The sequence below is a fragment of the Halyomorpha halys genome, unplaced genomic scaffold, assembly GCF_000696795.3.
Source record: "Halyomorpha halys isolate HHAL.00 unplaced genomic scaffold, Hhal_1.1 Scaffold409.1, whole genome shotgun sequence".
Classification (NCBI taxonomy): Eukaryota; Metazoa; Arthropoda; class Insecta; order Hemiptera; family Pentatomidae; genus Halyomorpha; species Halyomorpha halys.
This window is the reverse complement of record NW_027115142.1, coordinates 1,182,319-1,193,457: the sequence shown is the minus strand read 5'-3', so window position 1 is coordinate 1,193,457 and position 11,139 is coordinate 1,182,319. Positions and strand designations below refer to the sequence as shown.

The window sequence follows — 11,139 nt, the reverse complement described above, 5'->3', positions numbered from 1 at the left end:
CAATAATAACATTTTTTTCAAATAGATTTGGAACAAGAATATTATAAGCCGATGGGACACACAGTGGCCGCACACCCGAAGTTTCCCTGATAGCTTTTATCAGCTGCTACACAAAAAAGAGCGTCACTCTCCAGTGTTGTCACAGAAACTATGATGGACGTCTCCATTGCACTCTACGAGTAAATCTCGTAATAAAAAAAAACCAGCTGGGGATCCCTGGGGCAAGAAATAAGCTCGCAAGATCGATTTGAATAGAAAAAAGACTGATTTAATACAGTTAAACCGTATGATCAAAGTAACCCCGATATATTTATTTAAGTGTTTCGACCACTAGGGCCATTCACACTGAATTTACAAAGTTGGTAGATTACAATTGACATATTTACAAAGTTACAAAGTTACATATAATTACAAAGTGAGAAAGTTAAAAATTAGCAATTATAATTACAAGTTACATTACATTACAATTTACAAATTTACAATTACAATTACAATTACATATTTACAATTTTTTTAAATAATTTATTTATTGATGTTTACAACTATATACATATATACACATCAATTAAATTTGCTGTAAGTGATATTATGACATAATAAAAACATGTGGAGAATCTACCAATTGATAGAACTCCAAAAACATTTCTAAAGGAGAAGATCTCGAGGCCATCTTCTTTTCAGACACCTAGGAGGATTATTAGGTAGTGAAGGAGAAGCCAGGTTAGAAACGATTTGGTTTGGGTGGTTGGGAAGTTTATTATGGAAGGATTGGTATCTGGTTCTGGCCAAATCGGCAACATAGGGAACATTGAGGTCCTGATGGATGATTTGATTTGTGACAAAGTAAGGAGCATTAAGGATTTTGGACTGTAAGGATTGGATTCGAGAGGAATTAGATCATATTTACAATTAAAATTAGATATTTACAATTATGATTTACATTTTACGAAGTTGCAATTAGATTTGACGTAGTAAGTAATTTACTATATTAAATTTTGCAACCACCTATCTATGCTGGACAGTTAGACTATATGTGATCATAAATATTAATGATTTTTAGAAAGTGAAAAAGATTTGATATTGCTGTAGGATCTTCGCTCAACATCTCCTGTAAATCTGAAGAGAACCGATGTGGTTCGTGAGCAATACATTCAGTGAGAATATGCCTAACGGTGAGATCGTTTCCACAGTAGCAACACGTCGGTGCATTTTCTTTTTTCATGAGATGACCGTGGGTGAGTCGAGTATGGCCTATCCGAAGAAGGGTTAATACTACATCTTCTCCGTAGCAGATTCATGTTTCTGGTTGGACATTTCACCATGTTTTAACATCTGTTGAACCATTCTTAACTTGTTGTCTCTCATGGTGAACCATTCATCTTGCCACTCTTGCCATCCAATTTCTTTTTATGAAATAACATCTTTGTATATTGATGATGTTACGATTTGACCTGTAACCCCGATTTACAGAATTTTTGTTTTTATTCCAACTTAGTTTTATATGAGCTTTTCAATTGACTAGATAACTCAATAAAATTATTCCTAGAATCTGAAATATTATTTCCATAACAATTAAGAATTCAATTAAATGATTAAGAGTAGAATGTAAATTTTAGTAAGCCTATTTTTGAATTTCCGCCATACTCATGCAAAACAAAAATGTCAAAATTTTGCAACGAAAAATAATATTATAAGTACTTTTCCGCAACTGTAGAAATTGGATTAAAAAAAATATTAATTAAAGGCTGATTTGGAAAAATAACGCGGGAAAATATTTCCACAGTGAATAATATAGATATATCTATTCTGAAAATTTCAACCCTAAGTATGGTGGAAAGTGAAAGCACTGTGATGCGTGCACCGAACCACATTTATATTATTTCATGCATACATTCTATTCACGATTATTTATACTCTACTTTTTGTTCCAACAGTGTATAAGGCAGTGCTCAATATTCTTTTTGTTTTTTTTAAACGGTTCAGCATTTAACTTTTTAGTAATAATTAAGCTGCTTAATATCTATTTGGCATGAACCAGATAATAACATAAAAAGAAAGAAAGAAATTAAGAAAAAGTGACATATACTCCTTGTGCTTAGATATAACTCCTGCTATTATGGCAAAACAGAACTTGTCCTAGGAAAACCACCAGATAAAGCAAGCGTAAAAGCAGGCTATAGACTCTATAGATAATAATATTAATGTTTAACTGCAAAGTAAATTAACAGTATTTTCCTTAGGGTATTACTATAGTTCATTGTCTATTGGATTTGTATTTAAAGTATTGTATCGTGGAAACTAAATGTGAACAAACAATGATCTTTCACTAGAAAACAATACTCATTGGTCCTAAATATCTATATTCCCTTATTAATGCTATAAATAAAAGAAATGACAATGGCTGCACATGGTGCTGAAACAATGGCTAGGGAGAAAACGGAAGAGGAGACACAAAGTTTAATTTAGACAAGATGTTTCCTAAAGATGGGGTGTGGCAATATTGACAGGCGTCAGTCTGTTTGTGGCATATGGAAAAGAGCGGACCATCGCTGTGATTGCCTTCCTAATAACATTAGTTCCGTCTCCTTCTTCCTTCCTCCCCTAACATTTGTTATTTACACCATCTTCTCATCTCAGGAGCGCGAACATGTTATTTCGGATAGTGTTCGGAGAAAACATTCAGAATAACAACGGAATGTCAACTCTGCTTGTGTAGAAGTATATTTTAGATCTTTACTGTTTCATTTAAACTTTTATGCTCTCACTTAAATTAATATATTAAGGACCTAAACCGTTCTTTTTATCCAACAAATGTTTGTTTAAAATTGTGTTGGGCAAAAAGTAATTTCAATTACAACCACAATCATACATTCCCCAATAATTTAAAGTAGGCGAAATAAAGTTAAAATTGTTGATGAACCACTGTAATAGTAATTGTGGTCTGAAATTATAGTTCATAGATGAGCCAAACTAATTAAAATAAATTTCTTGAATTTCAAGTACGCCTGTCGAACAGATTCGATACTTAGGACTCCATCTTGACAAGAGACTTACTTGGAATCCACACACAAGACTGAAACGACAAGAAACTGTTCGTAGATTCCGATTGCTACAACACTTACTTGACAAACGCTCTAAACGTCCCATTCACTACAAAAAATTAGTATACACTACGATAATCAGACCAATTTGGACAAATGGAATTGAGCTCTGGGGCTCCACCAAACCATCAAATTCCTCCCGCATCCAATCCTTACAATCCAAAATCCTACGTAAAATCCTTGAAGCTCCTTATTACGTTACAAATAAACTCATTCACAAAGACCTTAACATCCCATTCGTTGCAGATTTGGCCCAAAACATATATGCGTCTTTTCATTACAAACTCCTAAAGCATCCTAACTCATTCATTCTTAATCTTTCATCCTTAACAATCCCTGATAATCCTGCGATTATTCCGTCCGAAAAGAAGATGGTCACGGGAACTTCTAATATAAATTAATGTTTGAAGTACTACCAATGGGTGGTTCCTTCCCAAGATTTTCAAGTGTATATGAAACATACAACATATTTACCTATTGTATTATTTTGTACAGTTGTAAATTACATTAAATAAATTTTAAAAAAATGGTAAAGCCTCTAAATAGTAATGTAAACATTCATTCATAGGGCCGCCGGGAAAAAATATTAACTGAAACGGTGGGAATTGAACCTACAACCTTTATAACCAAGCACTATGTGACCCTTTCTGAAAGTACTCAGCTATCAGGTCCTTAATCCAAGTACTTTCAATGCAATGACAACTGAATCTACTATGTAAATTGTAATTACGTAATGCCAAATAATACTAAAATAAGGAATTAGTTTCGGATTCATCGATAAGGATTTAAAAAAAGGAAATAAACAACATATTTTAGGGCTCTATTTCATAATGAAAGCCAATAGTGCGTTATCAAGACGAAACCTCACCTTTTAGGCAAACCTGAAACGGTGTTCTTAAAGGTTCAGTCTTAAGCCTGACACTTTTCAACATAATGATTGATGGTGTGATCGTTGTGGTCTCTTCGGTCCCAGGAGTCGGTGAATTCTTGTACACGAATGATTGGTAACCTAGAACACTTTAATACTATCCCTGCTCTTAAATATGTTTTGAATGGTGCACCGTGGCATCTTTTATTGCATAATAAAGTCAAAATCATGGAGTTTAAGCTTTTTACTCTATTAACTAAGAGGCACTCCGTCTCGCTACCACTTTAGGTAATCTATTGAAGTAGACAAACTATACTATCTAACTCAGTATCAAGTTGGGCTCGCGAATATTGTTAGTATTCTTAGACTACATGAGAGCTACAATGGAGTAAGGAAATGGGCAATTGGTTACTGTTTTAGATTTGACAGCTGAAATGCTAGACGTTGCCCTGAACTATGCACAGAGAATTATTACAGAAGATATTTTAACAACATTTATTTAGATCGAAATTTTTGATTAGATGTATGGAATTCACCTAGTCACAAGCGCGTCCCTCCCTCTGAAAAGTTTTGGATCTGCAACAGTGCGTGAGTGAATTGGTTCTGCACTTGGCTGACTTTCTTCCGCATATACAGATTCAATAAATTTCGCACAATCGTCTACTTCAATTTTTAACCTAGCTATAGTGTATGAAGTTTGCATTATTAAATATTCAAGCTAGCTTAGTAAAGAATCAGTATTAACTGTACCCATATGTTGACTTCTGAATTGTATTTTTTTTTTCTATTCTAATTTGTTGATTTGTTAAAATGTAGGGATAGATTTTGTGGCTGCAATTAATTCGCGTTTCGTTCTCAATAAAGTAATAAATCCTTCCATTATATCATCTATTATTTCATCATCGGTATCTACGTACCGATGTATTGATTAAGCATAATGGTTGTTTAATGAAAAAAATGCCATCGAACGCTTAACATCTGCCCCTAAGACCCAACGTAACGATTTCGCAGTGAGCGAGCACGAGTGAGGAAGGTGTCAGTAAGCACAAAGAGGATTGGCCGTGGTTGCTTGATCCTGAAAGAAGTGGAACTAGGTACAAATAAGTTGGCCCCTGGTTCCTGTCAGAGCGATACAGAGAACATGTGTCGGGCCCTCCTTGTAGAGGTGAGAGCCCAGTCAACACCTCCCCATCCGTCAATGTAACCTTCTTATCGCTTCTATATAGTATGCTTTATAACGGTTTACATATAAAATAACTTTTTCCCTATGTTGTGGTAAAATAACATTTGCATCCATCATACTACCATTATGTCCCATGATACATGATTCTGCGTTAGTAGATAAAAATATATAAGAAAAAATAAATAAAAACGTTATAAGGAAAGTAAATGTAAACTAAAATAAAATTCTAACTTTAATATCCTATTCCAACTAGGTTTATTAGCAATAAATGAATAAAAAAAAAATTTAATTACTAAAGGTTTTTCACTAAATCTTGGACCGATTGAACAACAATTAATTTGGTTAAGAGCCGATAAAATGAATGATCCTAAAGACGAAAAAAACTACTTAACAGTAAAGGAGTTAGAAGTTGATAACAATTGACTGAGTTGGAAACTATTGAAATATATTTAACTTTATAGTAAAGTGTTTACATCAACAGATAATTTTCCAGCATCATAGACATTTCATACAGTTATTGATCCCCACATTAAAACTAAGACATAAAAGTCAATATATTATTATTTAAAACTTGAAAATAATCGATTATAAACCTAAAACTCAAGTCTTTTTGATACTGTACAATACTAGAAGTACAGACTACTGAGTTAAAGGCAGTGTTCAGCTAATGACACATAGTGTTGAATAATAACTTCATTACAGCTCATCAGTGTACAGTATATTTATAATATGAGGAGATCACAAATACGTAAAAACTTTTTTCCCTCCATGTTTTATATTCTTTTATTTTTTGATTATTTTTCGCTATCCTTTATATTTCTTACTCTTACCCATCTAGTAATGTAACTTAAAAATGTATTACTGACTTTTTCTGTTAGCCGCATCATCTATTTCGACATATTTTTTAAGTCAGAAATCGGCCGCTGACGCGTCACTCATTATACTTGGCTTTAGGATCTTATCAAAGCGGGTAATTTTTTTACATTTTAGTTCCTTTTTTCCGCTCCTACTTCTCAGATCGTTCCTTTCAAGTTCGCAGTGGTTCTGAGTACTCAAATATCTACCCCATCGAGGCAGGAGTTCTCAAAGGCAGTGTCCTGGTTCCTGTCCTCTACATCCTCTTCACTGCTGACATTCCCATCACTCCAGATACATTCCTGGCGACATTTGCTGATGATACAGCTATCCTATCCTCCCATCCCGATCCTGTAACAGCCTCATCCAATCTCCAAACACACCTCTTTGGGTATTGAGCAATGGTGCAACTAATGGCGAACAAAAGTCAATGAATCGAAATGCATCCATGTGACTTTCACTCTCCGCCGAAGCTTCTGTCCACCTGTTACTCTTTATAATATACCTCTTCCCAGATCCGACACAGTGCGATACCTCGGATTCATTTTGGACAAAAGACTCACCTGGAACCAACATACTAGACTCAAAAGACAAGAACTCAACAGACGATTCAGCCAACTCAGCCGGACCTCTCATCTTTCACTACAAAACAAACTACTAATTTATAAGACTATACTCCGACCTATCTGGACCTACGGACTTGAACTATGGGGAACAGCTAAACTGTCGAACATCAAACGTATCCAATCCAAAACCCTTAGAACCATAGTTAATGCACCCTACTACGTTTCCAACAGAACACTTTGTTGTCATTGAACCTTGTTGTCATAAAAACACATTAAAAGATATTACTACTGCACATAAAAGGTAGTTTTTAATAATAAACTTTATGCCAGCGACTGAGGTGCTGAATTGTTTTAAATTCATTATTTGTACAGCACTAATCCAAAATAAAGAAGCATTTTTATTTTCTTTATGCTAGAAGTGATCTCCAGCGTACTATGAATAATTATCTTATGACTAGTTATTTATGTACAAAATCCATTTACAACTCCGTAGATGCGAAACAAAATGACAATCGGTGAGTAACAATAATCCAAGAAGGACAAGATAGAGAGAGAGTGTGGTGGAGAGAAATAAGGACCAGAAGGTGGTGTAAGTTAATAACAGATATAAGGCCTGCGGTCGGGGCAACACGTCCTATCTTTATACCTAGCTGTATTTCATTATCTGTTCCTCTGTCATTCCCGGGGGAACTCCGCCCAATAAAGGTCTCAGCCAATCGGAACCCTTTACCAATCTAGCAGCGGAAAAATGTTTTCCGGCTGGGGTACGGAGGTCCGACAATGGCAACGGATAAATTATTTATATCAACAGTATTTTTTTAAAAAATAATACATTACTGCATTTTAAGATTCTTCTAAGATTTTTCATTTTAACGTGATTCACTCTGATCTTATAACTGAGTATAAATGAATATTTCAGGTCATTAATTAAATCTACACAACGATCACTTAATTTACTAACCGTTAAAGAAGCAGTGGGATACAACTTTGGCAATCCAACGCGAACTCAGAGCGAAGACTGACGCCCAGGCTAATCCAAGACATCCTGTTATAAACGTTGATTTATTTTTATTATTATCATTATTTTAATTTTTTTTTCTTCTTCCCTAATTATTTTTCATCACAAGTCAACATTTTTTTTTTATTCTATAAATATGTCTTGTATTTGTTTCATATTTTTCTCAGGATTATTATATTTATTTATTTTTCAATTGATCATTACTATTTTTAATTATAATAGTTCATAGGTATAGCAGTACAAATTGCAATGGAGTACAAAATGCAAGAGACGCCCCTCACGTACCAGTCCATACCCACCGCTATCAATTGTTTAAAAATAACTTATAAATCTCTTATAAACATGTACCGCCAACCTGCGCCGATCTGGTAATAAATAAAAAGTAATGATCAATTGACGTATATAGAAATGAGAAATTAGCTGATGTCTTATATCTGCAACCAGGTACCCCATGACAGGTGCAAAAAGTATTTTTTTCTTATTTTATTCCAAGAGAAAATGTACTAATGTTTGATAAAGCAACATCTATGTTTTCATAAACCTTACAGATAAAAGTTATTTTTTTATTTTACGCTAATATGTTCTTAGTGGTCCTTTTTCTACGATTATGGCGGTCCTAAAGTACATCATATATTGATTTCCAGGTGTTTATGATTAATTTTAAGTGGTTTTTATGGAAGCGGTGTAAAGTCTTCTTACCCGAAAATATTTCTCCACGTTTTGATAAATTATATTAAATAAATGAATATCAACAGAATATAAACTAGATTTTTTTTCTTTAATTTATACTCTAAGCAAGCTGATGCTACATTTCCAACTTATCCGTTTCCAATTTAATGGGTCAAAAATGGAGAATATACAAAAAAACCAACTCACTCTTACAGAAATCTGTATAAGATTACTCTATAATTATTAAATGAAGGGACGCCCGTAGCTCAGTGGTCACAGTCTTACCAATTTGATGCCTATTGGTGGTGCCGGTTCGAATCCGGCCTGGTACGGTGAGTGGCGGTCCCACAAAATGAAGGACTTTGACCCCCAACCATGGTTAGGCTATATAGGACTCCAATGGGAGTCTTGGACGAAAAAAAAAATTATTACTTCCAATCTCGGTTCTTTAAATCCTGATTTTTACATATGTTAAGTAAAATATTATCAATATACTATGGTATTGTATATAATTAAATAACCTTTTAGAGTAAGAATATTTTGATGCTAGTTAGACCAGATGTCATTTTCTGGTTTCGACGGTGGGATTGTTATAATGTCCCCAAAAAGAGACGACCATTTTTTTCCAGACCAGATGTAAGCAGATAGTGTTTGCTACCGAAGATTAAAATAGCTCCAAAGACGGACATGTTAATACTCCCTCATCGGGTTACAGGCACTAATCGCCTCAACAAGAGCCGCCTCCATTAGCCATCCCTGACAACCATTGTCATGGAAAGCGGTTCTTGGGGACAAATATTTTTTGTACCGTCGATCAGTCCCAGCCCAAGGGCGCTTAAAACCCTTATAAAAACCTAAATAACACTTTTAAGTCGCGACAAATTTTTTTACATCCTCTTTCTATACAAAGATTTCAGTCACTGTCCACCGAACTAGATTCCCTGGCTGATAACTCCTCGGAAAAAAAATCGGATGAAAAAGTAAGTATGCGGAGACAAAGTGAACCAAGCACAAATGATAGCCCACCATTGTATCCTTTTGTGGCTGTTGTAAGCGTGTTTGGCTTTTAGTTTTGGATTGGTTTTTGTCTTATTATACACATAACTTCAATTTCCAGGTACATGCAACAGGTAAAAAGGTAGAAGTTGTAATTGAAGAAGTATATATAAATATATGTCTAACAACTCCTTGCTTCGCCTAGGCTCATTCGTTTTAAATTTCAAGATAGAACAATACACCGGAATCCGAATTATCATCACAACGTACATAAAAATAAAAAAAACCATTGTTCGTACTGGATTCCAATTTATTAATCAGCGATTGCATAGAATAAAGAGGGTTCCTTTCTCGAAATAAAACAATATAAAAATATTAATGAATATTTATAATTTTTTGAAATTTTTTAAAGAATTCAAAGTCACGCGTATTTGCAAAAGGATACATAAAATAAACAAAACAAATATCTTTAAATGGTTAAGTAAATTGGAATTCATATGAATTACGGTAGAAAACAAATTATAATATAAGAACAGGTACGAAGACAAAAGCATTTTGAAATAATTTTTGACTAAGTCCCTTCTAGGTGTTTTAGTTCCACCTTTCAACGACAGAGGTCGCAACAAATCAAGCCTTTTTTAAATAAATTTCTGATTCTCTGAATAATTAATTTAATTAAACTGATATTCATTTCTGTAACTAATTAATTATTTTGTACAATGTACAATATATTAATTGTATAAATTAAAAAAAATTAATCAATATTAAAAAAAAACTCTGCTGTTTCTTGACCAACGGTTGCACAAGAAGGGGATTTCGTCGGTCTGAAGCCTTACAAAATCACAATTCTTAAATTACCAGCTACGCCACGGTTAAGTACTATGAAAGATTCTTTTGACTTCTATGCTACAAATTAGCATTACATTTTCATGAATTTGAGAAAATTTAGTACATGACCGCATAAAACGGATCTCATCCACGATTTGAGCTCATCAATAAACATAAACACAGCCAAATCTCGATTTTTTTGTATATACATTTACTTGCAAATGAAAACAATCATTTAAAATAGAACAAAAGCAAAGTTTTTTTTTTTTTATTTTGTTTTTAACAGAACATTCATTTCTATATTTTTAGATAAAATAATTATAATAGTTTTTCATTAAGATGTTTACATGTTTTTTCTATAGTTTAATATAAAAATACCAAATTCAATTTTGCAAAACTCTACTTTGATTTTTGCGTCTCTAGTAATTTTTCGGTATATCTTGAATATTACTTACAGCATTTAGATTACAAGGCATTCTATTTAGCATCTTCTCGGATCCTCCCAAAGTGATTTTTGCAGTTGATTAAAATCTATAACGCGGCCTAAAATCTTTCTCTGAAGTTGATTGCATTAAAGAACAATGAAATTTGTGAGAGAACAACCAGGCCAGTTGAATTTCCAAGTCTTGTAAATGATTATAGCCTTCAGAGTTCTACCACTGTCTTCTTAAAGAACTAATTCTGAACCAATTGCTTATCCCATAGACAGCACGGAGGAGTTATACTTTAATTTTTTTTCAGTTCGAGTGTCTGAGGAAGTTCTATGTCTAGTATATTTTGTCTAAACATTTAAGACTTGGAAAGTATTCTATTACTTAGTTCATATGGGAACTCTTACTTTGTTCTATGCTGCTAATCTCGATGGAGCATATCCTGGAACACTGGTCGCGGCTGGAATCATCGAGAACGTCTTTTGGCCTCCGGGGACAACGTCAAGCCTTACTGCCAGAAAATTGGAAGAATTTGATTAAGTTCCTAAAGGAGAACAACCTGTACCAGGAAATGTAACCACGAAATCAAGAACAGGCTGCCTCTTTTTTTTTTTTTTTTTTTTT

The 11,139-nt window shown here is 33.8% G+C and overlaps 1 long non-coding RNA gene across 1 annotated transcript in view; it reads right to left on the bottom strand.

Moving 5' to 3' along the window:
• Window positions 1-11,096, bottom strand: part of LOC136796975 (uncharacterized) — a 16,972-nt gene extending 5,876 nt beyond the window's left edge. Inside the window, exon 1 of the long non-coding RNA XR_010844769.1 lies at window positions 10,923-11,096. This is a non-coding gene — a long non-coding RNA (uncharacterized lncRNA). The remainder of the gene's footprint in view (window positions 1-10,922) is intronic.
• Between the last annotated feature and the right edge of the window lie 43 nt (window positions 11,097-11,139).